This window comes from Penaeus chinensis, chromosome 2 (genome assembly GCF_019202785.1).
Source record: "Penaeus chinensis breed Huanghai No. 1 chromosome 2, ASM1920278v2, whole genome shotgun sequence".
Lineage (NCBI taxonomy): Eukaryota > Metazoa > Arthropoda > Malacostraca > Decapoda > Penaeidae > Penaeus > Penaeus chinensis.
Window position 1 is genome coordinate 34,248,681 of NC_061820.1, and position 22,500 is coordinate 34,271,180.

The window sequence follows — 22,500 nt, forward strand, 5'->3', positions numbered from 1 at the left end:
ATACATATATATACATATGTAGATACATATATCTACATATATACAGATAAACATATATACATATATACATATTTGTATATATATACATATATAAAGGTATAAACACACATGCTCCCGCATATACATGTATGTATATTGTGTATATATATTTAATATATGTATATAATATATAATATATATGTATGTATATATGATACACATATATAACGTACACACACACACACACACACATATATATATATACACACATATATGTCTGTGTGTGCGTATGTGTGTGTCTGTATGAGTATTCGTGTACATATATATTCATACATATATGAGTATAACTATGTAAGATATATAGACATGTATATGTAAGGAAGGCTACTGCGGATATGTATATACATATAAATATATATATATATATATATATATATATATATATATATATATATTTATATATATACATATATGTGTGTGTTTGTGTATGTGTGTGTGTGTGCTCAAGACGAAGTGGTCAATGGAAAACTTTGTGTGAGATTGAGGGACTGCCGTTTCCAATTAAATTCTCTACAAGGTCATTAGTTAGCAAATGTGTGTTTAACAGGGAGTAAACTATTCGTGTCGAGGGCCTCTGTTGAGAGCCATTGTGTCGTTGTGGACACCCTAGATAAACCTAAGCGGAGTTGCCACTTGCAGAATCATGTGGTCACAAGAACTGATAAGGATATTGAAGATGTCACTCCTGTTAACTACTGACCTAAATTAGAATGATAGGTGTTTCGTTTTTCGTGTTTTTTGACTCGATGCTTGTAGAAGTATTTATTTGTAATAGAAGTATCTATTTGTAAAAGCTTATCGGATATGTAAACACGCGCACACAAACACAGTCATCAGTTATCATTTTAATTTCCATCCCTTTTAATCATTAACTGTATATCTTTGTTCATAATTAGATATGACAGTGAATACTGTTATTAGCTTTGCTAACCATACGAATAATTACTTTTTGCAAAATGTAATCGTTGAAAAGAGAAACAATAGTGCATATTAATGTTGTGATGATAACTTTAAAATCGGTCTCAAAAGTGTGCATAGAATGTTCATAAAATGAGGCAACAAAGATCTGTCAATATATCGAGTTTCACATGTTGAGCACAAAGAAGCAAATTTCAATGATAGTGTCTTACTGTAAGAAACATGCAATATTATTGATTTTATATATATATATATATTTTCTGTAAAGTTTGCTACACATGGATTTGTATGTACACGCGTAAACGTAAAATAATATATTGAAGCACATATTGAGAAAGAGAGTGGGGGTGGGGGGATGCCCACACGAACGCTTGCTTCCATAATATGTTGTCAAGAATAAGTGCATTTGATAGGCATTTTACTCAAAAAAAAAAAAAAAAAAAAAAAAAAAAAAAAAAAAAAAAGATAATAAATAAACAGCCACATTTGGATTTAAAAAATGGTATGTGTCAGTATTTTGTACAGAAAAGAGAAGAAATTGTATAGTAATCAGTCAAACAGACAGATATGTAGAAATTCCAAAGACCTACTTTCCACTTTTCTCTTAAGCGGAGGGGATAAAATAGTCAGGGAATTTTATACTGACATTGCCTAGTACGTCAGATTAGAAGGGAAGGGAAAGGCATAGCGGTACATTGAATAGGAGAGAGAGAGAGAGAGAGAGGGAGAGAGAGAGAGAGAGAGAGAGAGAGAGAGAGAGAGAGAGAGAGAGAGAGAGAGAGAGAGAGAGAGAGAGCTCTTAAAGGTGAGAGAGATGAAGAATACAGTTACTGATTAAGAAATGGTCTGGAGTCCTGCTAAAAGATGGACAACTTGTAAAAAAAATGGATTTGAATCTTATCTGAAATAAAGGCAAAGACAAATATCTACGAGCATGTCGAGAAAGTGTTTTGGGTATGTGCAAATACGCACTTTAAGTTGTGAAAAGGAAGAATGAAACGTAGGTGATAGTAAGGCGAAAGAAGGTAAATAGACATGTAATATGGACGACACTTGCGAATATAAGATTAAGTAAGGGAGATAGGTGTGAGGAGGCAGAGGATGTAGGAGGATGGGGAGTGAGAGATGAGGGAGAACGTGAGGGTGAGGGCGCGGGAGAGTGGGAGGGAGGTGGAGCTGCGCGCCCGCTCTGCTCCGTGGTGGCGGCGGCCTCGCACCCCTCGCAGTCTGCACCCGCCACCCGACTCGACACCACCATTGTCGTGACCTTATGTCACCTGACCCGACCCGCGCACCCACACTTATCTCACCTCACCGTTGCCCTATCAGCACCACAGACAGCAGAGTCAGCAACGAACGGCAGCAGACGCTGCCTCCGCCTGCTGTCAGCTCTGACATTCCACGGGTCTTTTGCTGTGGAATGGTGTGACCTAATCTGACCTCCCGTGAGCGTGTGTGTGACCTCGGCCTTACGTAGTGCCGCTGTTGGTGCCGGTGTAGCCAGTGACCCTTGTGCTGTGTTGTGCCGTCATAATGTCGCCCATTCAGCCTGTTCTGTGAATTCGAAATGTTGACTAGCATCGCTGTGTGACCAACCTTTGCCAGCCCCCGTGACCCCTGACCCGGCCTACCCCCAAGGTCGACCGTCTAGCGTCCCGTGTCAACCGCCCGCCACCAAACCCAGGAGTCAGTGCTTCGGCTGCTCTTATTTTTTGACAGGAATGTCATGAGATTCCGTCCCAATGAGTTACGGGTAAGTAAAAGATAAAATGATTAAAAATAAAATTAAAAACAAATTAAAGGATTATTTTATACTAACCATATGTCATTCCACATCCAATTAAATTCACATTTTCTGATACAGGAAGTGGAAGCAGAAGACATTGCCACCACTTATTTTTCATCACATACACATTATTAATATCCCCTATGTGACCATCATTTCCCCTAACAGAAGGAACGACATTCAGAAGACATCAACAAATTTGGCCAGATCTCTCACGGACACAGATGAGCAAATGATAAGCAGCGACTTTCAGTGCACTCGTCTCTAGATGTTTATACAGATTCTTGCAGATACGGCACGAAGGATCACCACCTGCCAAAAGCCTGACGTTACCTCAGATAACGTTGGGTGCGTTTGCTCGGGGATGAACATGGGAGGAAAGGTTCGTCGTCGCTGAGTCTTGAACGGAGGTCGCAGCCACTCGCTCTGTCTTCTCATTCTCTTTCCTCGTCCTTCTCTTTCCCATTTTTCTCCCCCCCACCCCTCATACTCCCCCATCACCCCCCTCCCCCTCTCCCTTTTATTCGTGATCTGGAGCAGTGCGATGGGATTATGTCCGCGTTTGGTATGGTTTGTTTTGATGTTTTTTGTGTGTTACGTTTACCTGTTTCGATCAACTAAAACATTTTACTTTCCCTTTTCGTATACAGATATATCCAAAGATATATATATATATATATATATATATATATATCTTGCAGGCCGGTTATATTTACGTTTCACTTGCCGGTATTGCAGCTTTAACCAAAAAAAAAAAAAAAAAAAAAAAAAACTTGCCGAATTAACCTTGCGCGCATTTTATAGCAATATAAATCCTATAGAAATTCACACACGCAGGCACACGCACACACACACAACATACACACCATACAACACAAACACACGTGTGTGACTATCAGCATTTCATAACGGTTTCTAAATAAGTTATAGCGGGTGTGTGAATATCCAATCAAAATCAGATATCGAGTGTTCGGAGAAAGTTGAATATAGTTCCAGAGTACAAGTAAATACAGACTATATAGAGAGAGTAAAATCATCTAAAGGTGTTTGGGCAGGTAAACCAAAAAAACTCAAGATTTAAATTCTGTCAAAAAATATCTATTTACAATCTGACTTAATAAATTCAGTTATACTTCAAAGGTGTATATTTCATCCAGAATTCCTTTTTTTTTAATCTTTATTTTTCTAGGACAGAATCAACTCAAGGAACTATCAAGAGGGATAAAATAAAAGAACTATAATTCAATATCTATTTCTGTTTTTTCTTTTAATCTTTATCCTTCTCGACTTCATAATTCTCTAGCTGCAACTTATCTCCCGAGTGACCTGATGCTGGGAAGAAAGAAGTCACAGTTTAAAGAACTCCCGAGTTCATTATTCCGAGCTCAAGAAAAGCTTCAGTTCTTTTTCTCGACGTCGCTTCGCGGCCGTTCACGCCATGATGTGGATCTGGGGCGGTGTTTTAGTGTCGCATTTTTTATTCTTATTTGCACCTTTTATTGCCGCTTTCTCGTTTTTTCTTTTTCTTTTATATATATACCTTTACTTTGTCCTAGTGTATATATATTTCCAATTATGCTGGGTGTAGTGAAATCGTATGTGTGGGATACCGTAGACTTTTTCAGAACTCGTGCGGGTTTTTGGTTTGATATTAAGAGAGAAATGGTAAACGATTGCCGTTTTTTATTCTTCAGTCTAAAAATTTAATGTTTGATTGAATCTTTCCTTACCTTTATATTAGTCTGTCTATTTTTGTTTTGTTTTGTTTCATGTAAAGACAATTAATAGTTTGATTTCTTATAGATATAGAAATCCAAAATTTTCACATTGCTTCTTTTTAAATGCTGAAATAATACAGATTATCCCCTTTACAGCAACTCGATACATTTTCCTTTACTTCTGTATTTTATTATAAAATAAACCATTGGATGAATAATGTTCACAACTGCTAAAGCTATTATTTTCCTGTAAACCCATGTCAAAGTATTGACAAAGTTTTCATTAGTGAATACTTCAATGTGTAAAATCCGTGTGAAAGCGATATCAATTAATACAATTTCAGCTCAGCGAATACTCCTTTTTCTCTAAGACACGAAATTCAGAATTGCATATCCTTGAATGATTTTTCGTGGGTTTCAAGAACTGAATATTCAATCGTGCTGATGAATTAGATCTCCGATAAATTCACATATGACAAAAGATGGCGATTTATTTTGATCCTTGTCCTGTTATTAAACACGTACATTTTTTTTTCACCAGTGAACAGGAATGCTTTGTATGAATCCTTGTCATATTCGTATGCAAATTGAGGAGTTTATTATACGTTTGCCTGGATATAGAATTTTTACATTGGTTGAATATTTGCGATTGTGGCTTCATTATAGGAAACGGAAAAAGGAGTAAATAAAGAAAAAATATAATTAAATCTTATAACAAATACTATATATAGGTAGCAGAGAGTTACGAGCAAGTGCAGGTAAACTTGGTATTCTCTCTCTCTCTCTCTTTTCTTACTCTCTCTCTCTCTCTCTCTTTCTTACTCTCTCTCTCTCTCTCTTTCTTACTCTCTCTCTCTCTCTCTCTCTCTCTCTCTCTCTATCTCTCTCCGTGTGTGTGTGTATGTGTGCGTGCGTGCGTACGTGCGTACGTGCGTACGTGCACGCACAAGCGCATACATATTTATGTATAATATATATATATAATATATATATATGTTTTTCTTTTTACATATATCTATATACATAGAAACGCGCACATACATATATATATATATATATATATATATATATATGATATATATTACATATATATACATATAAACACAAAGACATAGATACATTACATACACACATACACACACACACATATATATATATATATATATATATATATATATATGTTATATACATATATACACATATACACATATATACATGTACACATGTACACATGTACACATGTACACATGTACACATGTACACATGTACACATGTACACATATACACATATACACATATACTCATATACACATATACTCATATAAACACACGCACACACGCACACAGACTATATATATACACACACAAACTCACCTATACATATATATTCATATATACATAATATAAAACAAACACACACACGCACACACACACACACGATATATATGTATATATATATATTTATATATATATATATATATATATTATATATATACACACATACTTATATATTGATATATATACATTGATATAAAACACACACACACACACACACACACACACACACACACACACACACACACACACACACACACACACACACACACACACACACAGATACATACAGATACACATACATATATGTACATACACATAAGTGTGTGTGTATTTTTATATGTATACATACACATACAGACGCACGCGCGCACACACACATGTATGTATATATGTATACATATAAATAAGGATCTCTCTCTATGTATATATATATGCATATATATATATATATATAACTTATTTATATATGAATATATTTATATATATGTATTATATATGTATAATATATGTATGTATATATATGTATGTAAATAACATATATGTATAATGAATATATATATGTATATATATATACATAATATATATGTACATATGTATGTATGTGCATATATTATATATATGATATGAAATCATATGCGTTCATATACATACATTCATACATACATATATATATATATATGTAATATCAATATATACACATATGTGTTCATATACACTATATATATACATATGATATATATATATATACATATATATATATATATATATATGTATATATATATGTATGTGTGTGTGTATATACAGATACATGTTATATATATGTGTATGTGTGTGTGTGTGTGTGTGTGTGTGTGTGTGTGTGTGTGTGTGTGTGTGTGTGTGTGTGTGTGTGTATAGAAAACGTAAAATGACAATTGATATGTTCACAATACAAGAATTTTTGTGTAAATATTTGTATTTACATCATATATATGTACATACACATATACGCACACACACCCTCATATATACATATATACTCATATATATGTTTATATATGTATATATCTATATAAGCATGTATATATATATACACACGCATACTGTATATGTGTATATACATATATATATTACAGGCATATATGTATATGTATATTACATACATGTCTGTACATTTATGAATATATATATACACACGTGGTATTTATTTGCATATATATATATGTATATATTTGCATATATATGTATATACAAAAGTCTATGAATACATATCTATATATGTATGCATGTATATAAACACATACATATCTATATATGTATACATGTATATACACACATACATATGTATACAAACACACACACACACACCACACACACACACACACACACACACACACACACACACACACACACACACACACACACACACACAGACACACACACACACACACACACACACACACACACACGCGCACACACACACACACAAACATATACACATGCACATACACATGTACACACACACACATAGCTGTGTGTGCATATGTACATATATAAATAAACATATATATATATATGCATATATATGTATTTATATACATTTGTTCCTAATATATATGTATATATTGTACATATATGTTTTTATATATACATATGTATATATTTATTCATAGATATGTGTATATATACATAGCAGCCTACTTATATACACATATAAATATGCTTGTATATATGTATAGTCATATATATGTAGATGTATACATATATATATATATATATATAATGTATATATAGATATATAATGTATATATAAATATATAAATATATGTCCATAAGTTTATGTATGTATATGTATTTATGTATGTATATATATGTATATTTACGTATGTGTATTTATATATGTATATACGGTTATATTTATGTATATACATGTATGCATATTTATATATCTCTTGTATATGTATATGTATATATGTCAATATATTTATAGATATGTATACATATATGCATGTATATATAAGTATATATATTTGTATATATATATATGCATATATATACGTATGTATATGTATATATACGTATATATATGTATATATACGTATATATATGTATATATACGCATATATATGTATATATACGTATATGTATATATATGTATATATGCATACACATACACGGACACACATATATATTTTTCTCTCTCTCTCTCTCTCTCTCTCTCTATATATATATATATATATAAACACACATAAATGTATATGTGTATGTATATGTATATACATATATATATATTTGTATACACAGTAACATATATATGTATATATATATTTGTATACACACAGTAATATATATATATATATATATATATATATATATATATGCTTATATATATATGTAAGTTTATACATATTTACATGTATACATATATTCATACATTTATATACATATTTATATATGTTTACGTATGTATATGTATATGCGTGTATACATATATTTATATTTATTTTTCTATAAGTATGTACATACACACACGCACACATATATATTTATATATGTATATTTATAAGAATACGTATGTATATACATACACAAGTGTATTTGTAAATATATATGTAGATGTAGGTATTTATATGTATGTTTGTATATGTATATTTATATATATGAATGTGTATATATGTATTTACATATGTATGTATGTATATATATATATATATATATATGAACACATACGCATATGTGGGTGCTATTTGTTAGTTTTGACTATCAATAAGTTGGTTTATTACATAGGCACTTTTGGTTCATATAGTTTGTTTTGGTATTATAAAATTTTATGTATTTTTTTTTTTTTTTGCTATCCCCCCTCCCATCTCCCGCCAAGAAAAAGTCTTTAAAAGGCCCTAAAAATGGAGGGAAAGTTCTCGTTTAAGTTCTTTCTAATTTAATTATGCAAACGACATAGATTTCCAAGAAATTCTATTTACGACTTTGTTCTAAAAGGAAAGAAAGAGAAACTCCCACACACAGAAAAGAAAATATTTTATAAAGATATATCTACAGTGTGTGTATATATATATACATAATATGTATGTATGTTTATATATATATATGCTGTATATTATATATATTATGTTGTATATGTATATTATATATATATCATATATATAGTGTATATATGTAAATATATATATATATTTATATAAATATATTTATATATATATGTATATATATTTATGTATGTATTATATCTATGCATATTAAGACATATGCGTATGTATGTATATGCACTTATGTTACTTATATATTTATCGGGGTAAATTAAAAATCGTCCTGGATTGGAAGGAAGTAAAACATAAAGTTCACCTGGACAAAGTTGAAAAGGGTTTTAATGAACATGAATAGTGCCACAATGCGACAAATGTAATTGAAGTAACGTTTCCATAATGATTATATTACATTGCATAAGTGTGATAGAGATATATCTAAACGATAATCATAATTTACATTGTAGAAGTACTCGTGCCCGTTACTGTGTTCATGCATATACAGACACAAACGCGCACACGCACGCGCGCGCGCACACACACACAGATACACGCACACACACACACACGTTAATATCGGCTATATTTTCACTTCATATTCCGGGATTTGATTTACCATTAGCGTTCCCCGAGGCTCTCCCTATCTCCAGAGCCGGCTTACAAGGACCTCGCTCAGCCTCAGTGATGGTTGGGAACGAGAGAGTGATTGACTGAGGTTACGCTGTGTTGACAAATGCTGATGTGACCGGTGCCGCAATGAAGCTGTGTGGCCGCTAAGACCTCTGCTAACTGTTCTGTGTTGACATTAGTTGGCTAAGATTAGGTAGGGTGTGTGGTCAGATAATTAGCTACTAAAATAAAAGAACGATGTATGAAAAAAATACTCGCATATAGATAAATTTGTATTGATGTAAATGAACATACATATGGGAATATATATATATATATATATATATATATATATATATATTGATATGTAATATGCACATGTGCATGTGTTCATATACTATGTGAGAGTTTGTGTGTATACGCGCACACGTGTGCACAGATGTATGTATATATATGTGTGTGTATTTATCTTTATCTACTTATTTCGTTTGTTTGAATGTTGTAATATAGGGAAGGACATGTAGGCGACGATTTCCCTACCAATAGACCTAAGCATAATGTGTCCCGCGACCTCGGATTTATGGGTCACTTGGAACTAATTCATCAGCAATTCCCTTTGATCTCTCTCGGAGCCTTTTGATGTCTATGCGTGGAGAGCCATACGCCGGTTATTGCAGGCTAGAGCGCGCCCCATGTTGCAACAGCAGCCAACGACTCTTGCAAGCCTCTCGAGGTGATGGGCGTTCTATGGGATGAGCGTCGGGCTACCAAGAGAGCGGTTCGTTTAGTGTTGGGGCCTTGCTGTGCATCAGGGATAGGATAGGGCTTATTGTATGTAGGATTTTAAGGGTGAGAGTTGGTATGGGGGATGGTTTTTGGGCCAGGTCCTATTGGCATGGGGTATGAGCAAGGACATTTATGCAGGCTCTACTTATACACGAAAATGGATACACACAGAGACGAATATAATTACAAACATTAGTAGCGTGTACAAAGAGAGAGAGAAAAAAAAAACACACTTCCTCAAGATCAGCTAAATAAGAACTAACGTTTCGAACTGATCTAGTAAAACCCCAATTACTTTTCTTTTCCAATGTCTGATGAGAATCTCCTGGCGCGTGCGAAGCGTTACGTTCTTGTACATACGCACATACATGCTGGCGTCTAGAAAAACTCATTGCGGAATTATGCTCACGATAGTGTGTAATATTACCCCATCAAATTTAGTTAAAGAAAAGCTTAATGATACATATATTCCAATGACTCAAATGATTCATTTTGCGACAATATATTTTTGTCTTAATTATTTGGAGGTAATCGTTTAGCTCCCCAAAATGTAGCTACTCATGTTGTCAATTAGCAACGCATCGGCTTGGAAAAGAACACCGGACATGCCCTTCAGTATTTCGAGAGGAAATCGATTAAAATAGCAAAATTATACATTTTATACAAAAAAAAATCATTGTTAATTCCTTTGTGCGATATTAAGGCTATTTATCATGATTCCTCACCAGTTAGGGTAACGATTTTCTTTTGGTTTGCTGCTGCATACAATTTACTTGATAGAAACAATTGCGTAAAGTGATTTTGTGAACTCCCTGCAGGGAACAAGGTTTATTTTTCGAAACCCAGCTCGAATGTTTTAATATTCTGTAATTTAACAACTCCCGAATTGGTTCCAACTGCGCTTTTATTATTTATCATTATCTGTGCTAATTAATGAGAGATTTTTTTTAATGATGATGCTTGGGTTATCAACGATAAATATATTCTGTGAACTTTAAAGTATCGATTGCTGTTGCTCATAAACGTGCGGCAGAACTAAATGGCGGGAACATATTTTAGCTTTTTATGCACAATTAAACGGTTCATTAGTAAAATCAAATATTTCTCTTTGATCTGTAGACCTAAAATAAACTGAATATTCTTTAGAATACGTATTTTATTATCATTAGAATAAAACATGCAAATGTTATGTATTTGCTTCACATATAATGCTGCCATAATATTACCGTAGTTTTAATGCGGTGTGTGTATGTCTTTGTGTGTTTTGCTTGAACAAAGAACCACGGGACACTAAATGGCTCTGTAGTGAACATGGTGAGTTGGTAATATTAATAGAACAATACGAGTACTATTTGATATAAGAGGTAAAAATAGCTATAGAGTTAAAAATAATGAGAATTGCAATTATCATTAGAGCTGAAGGCATGTTCGACGTACTTGTAGAGCGGGTGATTATATTCTTGATAATAGTAAGTATATAGTGAAGTTATTCCGGAAGTAAAACTCTCACTTAACTAGACGATGAATGATGCTATAGACGGAAATGAACCTATCGTTTTATCGGTTCATATGAAGCGATAAAGACGAAACACGAAAATGCAGGAGCAATAGTGATTGTTGTTGTAACGGTGGCTGTAAGGGTTGATAAAAAAATGTTTTCAACGTCCATTCTTATGCTTATTTTTTATTATTTGTATGTTTACCGATATATTTTCCTGACATTTAGTATAGTTGTATATTTCCTGATCTTTTTATCATACTATAGATAAAACGTCATTCAATCATTCTTTATCTGATTTACAATTTTATTAACTGTTTTTCTTTGATGTTACGAATGATTTTTTATAGATGCGTTTATAATGAAAGAAAAAAATATCGTCGGAGTAAGGGCTAAATGTTTTGTTATCAATACTCATATATTTAGAAAAAAATACTGTAAGGTAACCGTGTTTTTTTTATTGTTTGTTTTGTATAAGTTAAAAGCTGTACAAATATAGCTTGGATATAACATCTTCATTATATATATGCAATAAAGCGTCTGCATCCGTAAAAGCCTAATATGAACTGTCTACAGACCAGTACAAAATGCAAACCGAAACATTGAGAAGAAGAAATGGTGATATTTGACCTAATACGTATTAAACTTCCATCAAGCATCCATCCGTTGCTATTAGTGACGAATCGTTCCGCAAGAGGGACTGCTGATTCCACCATTAACCTGGCTAGACGAAGAGCTAATGAGCATCATGAAGTCGGAAAGTTCACACTTGCTGCAATTTATTTTCAATGTTCTCAGCGGCAGCACAATGACGGCCTGGAATAAATCAGAGCAGTTGCATCGGGGGCATTGCTCCCGGATTTCACTGATGAACAACGGATTTCATTCCCATGTCCGCTCTGACTCCTGTCATTTATATCAAAGTCACCGTTTCACAGATTATATATATATATATATGTATATATATATGTATGTATATGTATATATGAATGTATATGTATATATATATATGTATGCATTTGTGTATATATAATATATATGTTATATATGTATTTATATATATGTACGTATATAATATATATACCCACATGTATACATGCATGTATGTATATACATACATGTATATATATGAATATATATGTACATATATATACATGAATATATATATGTGTACATATGAATATTAGTATATATGTATATACAAACATATATTTATATATGTTTATAATATATTTATATGTATGTATGTATAATATATGTATATATTATGTGTATATGTATATATATGTACATGTATATATTTATATATGTGTATATGCATATACACACCTATTTATATATATGTATAAGCACATGTATACAAGCGTGTGAATACATTCATATATAAGACTTATAGTATGCATATATTAGTATATGTATATGTATTTGTATACGTTATCATTATTTGTACTTATGCGCAGTTTCATACAGTGCTCAAAATGACATCTTTATATGGAACACACAAATTTAGTTTTCTTAAGCATATCAAGTTGACCGTATTGACCCGTCGTGTGCAGATGGTCGATGCTGATTCTTTTCTGCCAAAGTTTACTGTAGTCGGAACAACACGCATTGCAAAGTTTACCTCCAATGTGTGCGAGGACGTCAACTCGTAAACAGTGTTAGTAGACTTCTGGGAGTTCTTTTACTGCGGCTTCGCTGTGTCTAGTCAAATCGGCGATATTTTTTTCTCTTTCTTCATAGTAGATCATCTTTGCGGATGATATGATTCAGTCGTGAGGCTTGTTATGGTACTATGTTGAATGCGAGACGCGCGTGCGCGCACACACACACACACACACACACACACACACACACACACACACACACACACACACACACACACTATATTGTTCACCTGTATAAATACTATACCTGTATGGACGCGCATATGAGTACTAACAACCACCCACATTCATATTTCTAAAACAACCGATTTTCTGCCCTTAATTAAGATAAAAACCAGCCATTCCTTTTCCCTTGGGCTTCAAAATCTGGTTATAAATTAGGTGAAACTATTTACAAGCCCACCTTGTCTGCGTTACCTTTGGTCTTCATTGTGTGAGCGAAGGATCCAGCAGGTGGTTAGTAGGTAAACCAACAGGTGGTAAATGCAAGGGGGAGGGGAGTGAAAGTTCTCATTCGCTCTGTTATACTAAAGTCATTCTTGGTTGTTTTTTTCCTTATTTTTAACATTATGAATATTCTGTTTCAGTGTCTAAAGTTGGAAACAGCCAACATTTCTTACAATTAAATATTAGGTAAATATTCATGCCACTGTATAAATTCTGAGCCGGTTTGAATCTCCAGAGTGTGACCCGTAACAACAGTAGCGTCTCCTGTCGGTACGAAGGCGAAAAAGCACCAAATGTAATCGTAACTTTTGGAATATCATTAGTAAAGTGCCACAGATCCGCGGCAAACCCACAGATCTATATTTGATCCTGTTCGCAGGTTTTTTTTTTTTTTTTTTTTTTTTTTTTTTTTGCTGTTTTCTTTGGGTGGTAACCCATATGTTTATTATTATTATTATTATTATTATTATTATTATTATTATTATTATTATTATTATGCCACCTTTACGCACGCACACTTATTTTCTTTATGTATGTGTGTGTTTGTTTGTTTTAGCGCGTTCATGACTATAGCTACAAAGCGAAAGAACAGAAGCGAGAAAGAAGATAGATGACCCAATCTCCCTTTCTCAGTACCGTCGATCGACACCGCCATCTCCGAGCCTCGGCGTCGAACCAGCCTTCATAACAGAGTAGAACTACCCACCCCCCAGCATCTGGAAGCTGCACGCCCTTAAGGAATTATATTATGGCTTAGCGTATTTTCTAGGCGGAGGTATAAAGGTGATGGGGGACACCGCATCCCATGAATAATTATTCGGGTCTAATTACAGCTTAGGCACCGGTGAGGAGATTCATTAAACCGAACTTAGGATAATAAAGGAAACTTCTTAGTATAAATGGGAGTTTCATTTACTCTCTACTCGATTTCTCTAAATAGTTTAGTTCTCTCTCTTAGGAAACACTGAATCGTGTCAGTACTTGGACTGATAGATATATGCAGAATTAAGGCATATAACTCCAGATATTCAGATTTTTAGTTAACTTGGATTTTATCAAATATTACATTCTTAAAAGAATGACCCACTAAATAGATAAATGAATAAAAAAACTGCAATGATTCATTTCGCGGAAACGTAACGTTGATAACGTCGGAAGGTGTTTTTGATAATATTAAAGAACACATAGAGAGAATAGCCGTGAAGTCTTAACATGCAATTATCATTAGTGACGATGAGTAATTTTACCGCTGAGAATGATTTCAACGGAAGTGATACCGGTATGATGAGAAAGTTAATGGTGATTGATATGATTCTAATGATAATCAAAGCGTTTTACACTAAACTACAGTAACATTAAGATGATTGTGCTTAGGGAATTCACTAAAAGATTTCTTGAAATAGCTGAATTCGCAAGAAAAATTACTTAAAATAACTTTTCGTAATTAAGCTGACTGTAGTCAAGAAATCAAAAGTTAAATAGAGAATGGAGAAATAGGGTTTGGAAAATTTATAATAAAAAAAATGGTATTATTGATAGCATTACCATAACTATCGCCAACAACTGAGATGGGAATGAAAAAAAAAACGATGATCATTGTTATAGAACTGCAGATATCAATTAGATCGGTAATGATAGGCCTACCAATGATAAAAGAAGAATCTGTAAAGCGATACTAATGATTTTACATAGAGACATCTATACATATACATATATATATACACATGTGCATACATATACATATATATATATATATATATATACGTATATGCATACATATACATACACGTGTAGATATTTATACATATATATAGTTACATATCCATATATATGATTATATAGATATAGGTATGTGTATATATATATATATATCTAAGTATATATGTATATTTATCTATATATAAGTATGTGTATGTATATGTATATATATCAATATATCTATATATATAAATATGCATATATATATATATATATGTCTATATATGTATGTGTGTGTGCACATAATATTACAAGTAAAGATTTCATTACGTATTCTATTCACATAACATTTAACGTCTTTTAACTAAGACATATTTTTTTCGTTTGCCACATTTTACTACATTTAGCTGTACCGTTACTGAAGCATTTCCGTCCGGGACACACATAATATCGGTGTAATTAGGATAATGTCAGGAATTAGACGAAGGAGGAAGGCATCAGGAAGAAGAAATCGCCTCTTTATATCTACCTGCATTCACTACGTTCAACGACCATAAAATTTAGAGGCTGAATACCAGGAGCTCACACTAAGATAGCATTAGGCGAATGGCTGATCAAAGGCCCAGGATGAAATGCAAAGGGGATAAAAAATGTAACCCAGTGAACGTCGCTTATTCTCGTAATGGCTCGAGATGGCAAGGGTGAGAAAGATACTCCCGCTGAGACAGTCTTAGGCGCTGTCAAAAGAAGGGGGTTCCACTGGGGCTCCATCTGCCACCAGTAATTTGCAATTAATCATCATCGATTCTCTTCAACTGGGCGATTCTGGCAAGTTGCACGCGGTCCCGAGTTTCGTCTCGCTGTTGATGACGCGGGTAATTGTATTGCACTTTGGAATCGGGCCTTTTTCATAGGTCTATTTGTGGTTTTAAGTGGTATTCATTGTTGTCGCTATAGATATTCGTCATTCTCTTTTCGTATCTCTCCTGCCCTTCTCTCTCCCTCCTTACTTCTGGATATGTCATACGCACCCGCGCGCGCGGGCATACACATATGTGTATATATATACATATATGTGTGTTTATATACATATACATGCATATCTATCTATCTGTATATATATGCACACACACACATATATAATGTATTTTACAGCATACCATTTCATCTCCTGTTAAAAAACATATTAGTATCAGAGCAGTGGTGTTAACGTTTAAAGTAATATTGGTCTTTGTAAAGCATGAAAGAGTTCTCACTCCATTTTCGCAGACTACATTTAGTTCATTCCATTAGTTTAATGTTATTGAACCATTAAAGCACTTATGCATGTATTGTGTTTGTTTATATTCTCTTTAGGAATGGCGCCACTGGTGTACAGATATCAGAAAGGAGAAAAAGAAATGATGAAATCCCATTTTTTAGGACTATTATATTTACGTAGGTAATTTTCTTCCGGTCTTTTTGGTACACCGGTACATGGATATCAAAAGAAATACAGAAAGGGAAATGATACATAGAAAATTGAAAATCTCATGTTAACTGTTAACAGTTCCCCTGCTCACATATCTCTAATTAAATGTCAAATCAAATATCTCTCTCGTGCTCTCATTTTCCCCGAGATCTGTTCGTAAAGTACACATGACACCGGAAGACATTCAATGTTGAAGCCCCGCTCGAAACAAACTTCAGGGGGGGAAAAATTGCAAACAAATTGGGTCGGAAAAATGTCACGAACCCGAGTTCCCCTTTGTAGAATTCTGGCCGGAAATGAAACTTGGGGAGGGAATGCCATAGGAAATTGAAAGCTTCTTGGAACGATACTACCGCCAGGAGAATCGCCCAATCCGTGCGCAAAGAGAAAGAAAATAAAATAAAAGAAGAAAAAAACAGAAAGAAGAGAATGAAAGAGAAGAATAGATTGATAGACAGCAACTCATCTTGCATGATTTATTGATATCACGAATTTAAGAGAAAATATATACTGGTAGACCGCAATATATATATGACATGTAAGTAAATAATAGCTTAAAAAAAAAAAAAAAAAAAAAAGGTAATGAATATGACACGAGTTATTAGAATAAATTCATAATTAAAAAAAAAGAAAAAAAAAGGTAATGAATATGACACGAGTTATTAGAATAAATTGATAATTAAAAAAAAGGAAGCAGTGATAGACAACAGTACATCTTGCATGATTTATTGATGTAAATCAAGAATTTCTGTGGTAGTGATATAATAATTATCTTTATTACCGTTATTAGTATTATTATCAATACATAATGTGTTTAATATTGATTGTTGTTCTAATGACATATCTTATATCATTAATTGTACATAGCTTCTTAATCGCTCTTATGGAATTATGGACGCTTGCCTTAACTCTACATATATTTTCATCTAAATCTTTCAGCTTCGTATTGAACATGAAGTGTCTTATTATTATTATTTTGGCAAGATATGTATTAGGAGATAATATCGCGTACTGTGGTTAGAGTTTTGATATTTGAAGTTGAGCATGTGGAAGTAATTTTATATACTAAGGCATTATATCGTTAACGTTTAACATCCAATAACACTGTGATTATTTTTATATTTTAAAACTATTGTGCTTTTATTCTCATTCGAACTGTTCCTGATTTTCGATTAATAGATCCGAGGTTAATGCGACTAAATTATCCTAACAAACGCCAGCAATTTGAGTATTATGTAATACTGATTTTTATTAAATATAGGCCTATACAAGAAAAAAAAACTCGAACCAAAACAACAGTAACCAGTGATAATGGACACACACACGCACACACACACACACACACACACACACACACACACACACACACACACATACACACACACATACACACACACACACACACACACGCACACGCGCGCATTCTGATACATCAGTAAATGTGAACAGAAATATAAGTCTGTTATATGAGATCAAAGAGACGTCAGCTAAGTGCTTCGATGTAGGTGAAAGGGAAGGAAGGATCTGAATGTCTAAAAAGGACAAAACTAGGATGAAAGAGGAGCTTTTTTACTTTTATTGGAGACATATCATATGAATAGTCACGGAGGGGGAGACAAAAGGACAAGAAAGGGAGCAAGAAACAGCCTAGAATCAATATCCACTGTAGTTGGGATTTAGCTGTTGACGGCTTTCAACTGATGCGATTCTTAATCCGAGATTTAACCTGATTCGGCTTAGTGCTCCGTGTTGAGCATTAAGCTGAAATCATATCTGTCTGCAACGAAATAGGTTACGAAAACTCACAAATAGGCTTTGGTACTTCTTGCTTTAAAAAAAAAAAAAAAAATGTATGTGTGTGTAGAATATATATTTGTATATATATTGCATATATATGTGTATATATATATATATGCATATATAAATATACATATATATGTATGTACACATATATGTTTGTATTATAATACATACATACATACATATATACATATACTTACAAGCATGCAAATTCAACATACATACACAAACGTGTATATATAATTGCATACTATATACATTCTCATTAAACGATCGACTCCTTCCTCAGCCAGCATCATCACCCCATTTCCGATCAGATATTGTCTATCCAGAACCCATTCTTTGCCGCAATGGGGCGTGAAAGGCACCGAAGACCGCACATTATACTCTATGCTCCTTTCTTTCCTGAATGTATACACCTCCGATAACAGCCAACGGTCTGTATAAGATTTGAGATTCAATGTCCACGCTTCTATCTTATCATAATGGCCTGTTGTACTGTCACTGGGACTATTCTGTCTTGTTTAGTGCTGACAGGGAAGTACGGCATTCATTTTTTTCGGTCTTTATATCCCCACTTTTTTCGTGTAGAGACGGTTTGCAAAAGGTCGATCTATATAATAAAAGATAATGGTTTTCATTAGCTTCTTAAAAGTGTTGTCTTTTTTCTGTTTACTTTCAAGTGAATGTTCAATGTTTTTGTTTAGTATCAGATATATTAAAAGAATCGGATTTGTATTATTAGAATAATATGTAACAAGACATTGTCCAAGGAAGGGGACAGAAAGAAAAGAAAACATACCCGAAAATAGAGTCCTAGATCTGGGTTGTTCTTTTAGGACTAAAACCCACCCAAAGTGTAGTGTATGAAAAGCTAATACACATGTAATTCAAATGGGCGCCCAATCTCAGCAGTTTATGTGACATAGAAAACAAATATGCAATACTCCCAACAATATGTCTCGTATAATTTAATTAAAGTAGTAATGTTAAGTTAGCCTACCTACCGGTACCATTCTGAGGAGTCGAGGAGGATCATATCTTTATATCTACCATTGATTTTAGCACTCTCCATATGGGCAAATATCCCCAAGTGCGTTCTTATCATCTATGAGAGGCAGTGTGGTATATAGAGAGATATCATTGTTTGTATTAGCTTAGTGATGTTTGCCTCTTTTTTCAATTGTCCACACAGGTCCCTGTTATTCTTTTCATAAACACCGACAGTCAAATGGAAAGATCAAATTTAGGCATCCTAGTGGATCGACATATATTCAGACCAATCTCAAACTCTGTTTGAAACATAACGACCTACCAAGACCCACGTTTGATATGGTGCAAAACTAGATCACTATTGCAAGTCACCGAACAAAAGAGTGCCAATATCACTCCCGACTGGTGAAGCCTCTAGTACTAGTGAAACTCCCGCCACTGATGCATCGGCAAACATGAACCCACAGTCATTCCTCTGCTCGTATTTGCACTGATGTTTGTTTTGAAATGAGGCGTATGTGATGAGATTTGGAGTCGAGATGACGAGACAGAGCATGGAGCGTATTGGAAGTGCGTCTAGTATATGGAGGGGAAGGAAGGAGGGTGCTTATGTAAGGTGCTCTTGTGATATGTATGCCGAAGAAAATCACGCGCCGAATGGTGCCTCTTTGTTGGATTTTGTTAGAAAGGTAAATACGAATTACTTGTTAATATTCCAATTAATATTATCAACATTGGTAGTAGCACCGGTCGTTGTCGTAATTTAGTACTGTTGCTTTTACCAGTGCATATAAAACATACAAACACTTACATGTCTGCATATATATGTACACTCAAGATCGGTGTGTATGTGTATATGCATGTATGTATGTTTGTAGGTACATATGTAAATATAAATGTATATATTATATGTATATATATATTATACATACATATGAATATGTATATGTATATGTTTATATATTTATATCTATATATTAATATTTATGTATGTGCATTGGGTAAGAGAGAGAGAGAGAGAGAGAGAGAGAGAGAGAGAGAGAGAGAGAGAGAGAGAGAGAGAGAGAGAGAGAGAGAGAGAAGAGAAAGAGAGAGAGATACATACATACACACACACATACATACACGCAATACACTGATCTTTAAGTATAGCCCTAATTCGCTTCCTTAATTCAACTGCACATCCAAGAATTATATCTCAGCTGCAACGTGTGTTTTTTTTTCCTGAGAAAATCCATCAGCCGCAGTCTCTAAAGCGAGGTAAAACCAGTTGCACCTGCCAACTTAACGTGGTGCTCGCGACTTTTTTCGGTGTTATATTTACCGAGGCATTTAAGGAAAATTTTTACCTCTTACTTGGTTCGTTTAAAGTCTCCAAAATTTTCCTAGGTGGTAGTAATTATCAGCCCAATTTGTTCTTCATTTGTGCCGGAGGAATAACACTGAATCTGTTGTAAAATTTCTTAAATATCTCAAATGTGATGTAACGTTTTGACTATGTCCTTACACTGTTTTCATGAAGAGAGATTCCCCATCCCTCTTTCTTGTTAAAAAAAAGGTAACCTGTTTTAGCCTTCATTTAGAACATACAATGAATCAATCTATCCATCCGTCTTAGGCGAAAAGGAACGTTTTCTCCTGCCATTATCCCAAGAAAAACTGTTTGTCAACATTTACCCATCTATCTTGCGAGAGCCAGAGTATATCCCAACCCGGGCCTAACCCTCGCTTCAAAAATCTGGCGATTAGTCTTATACCCGTGTTCCCACGAGGAGAGGACGACCCACACCCTAACGCTCAAGCTGTTAGGCTGACAATCTGTTCTTTCGACTTTTTCCATAAATCTGTCGAGCTTCAGGAGGGGAAGAGGGTAAAGGCGCGTGGTAAGTGGTTTACGTAATTTTCAATCAGGTGTTATTTATTATGGAAATTATTTTAGGAGTCAAAGTTTGTGCGTCAGTATTACCACACCATCGCCCCCTCCCCATCAAGAGTTAATAAAGCTATTCGTATTTATGTGTTCGCCAATGTGTTCATGCTACGCTGATGTCACCTTGGTCGCGTATCAACATGAACATGAAGATGAGTGGCATTAAGGGACTTATTTGCATTTTTATAACTTCATGAAAATAATGTTTCGCATATGCAAATGCAGACGTGCCTATAGCAGAATATGCCGCTAATGAAAAATAAACACGACTTTTCTGAGGAACCGCTAAGGACCTTCGCCCTCGAGCGACTACTAAAACTTTAGGAATCTATTGCGCAGGACGTCTGACACGGTGTTTGAATGTTGTAATTTCCCTTGTACTTCATACGACGCACCTTTACTCTCTCTGGGGATTGCAGTCTTCGTACCTTTTTCTCTGACAGTAAACTACTGATTAAGTAAGTCAAGCAGTTGGTAACACAGTCGCCGAGGGGAAATGCTCGCAAATCGTTTTATTTCCTGGGATTATTCCTGAATAAATATTCAGGTATTTCACCTCTCAAAATTATCTCGGGCGATGCAAAGATCACTGTAAATCGTGTTGTGATATTACGCACTACAATACACATTCCATTCTGACCCCTAGACATGCCGAGCATACATCACATTCATGGCCCTAGAATCATTGCAAAGCACACCATCAACCTTAACCTCCCCGCAGGCTGCAGGCTGTACCACAAACACACATGCACTCAGCCTCAAAAGTCTCCACACAACGCTCA

General features: G+C 34.1%; 1 long non-coding RNA gene across 1 annotated transcript in view; it reads left to right on the forward strand.

The window, feature by feature from the left end:
* Window positions 1-2,207: 2,207 nt before the first annotated feature.
* LOC125036352 overlaps window positions 2,208-22,500 on the forward strand; it is an 80,808-nt gene continuing 60,515 nt past the window's right edge. The window contains exon 1 of the long non-coding RNA XR_007115896.1: window positions 2,208-2,710. This is a non-coding gene — a long non-coding RNA (uncharacterized LOC125036352). The remainder of the gene's footprint in view (window positions 2,711-22,500) is intronic.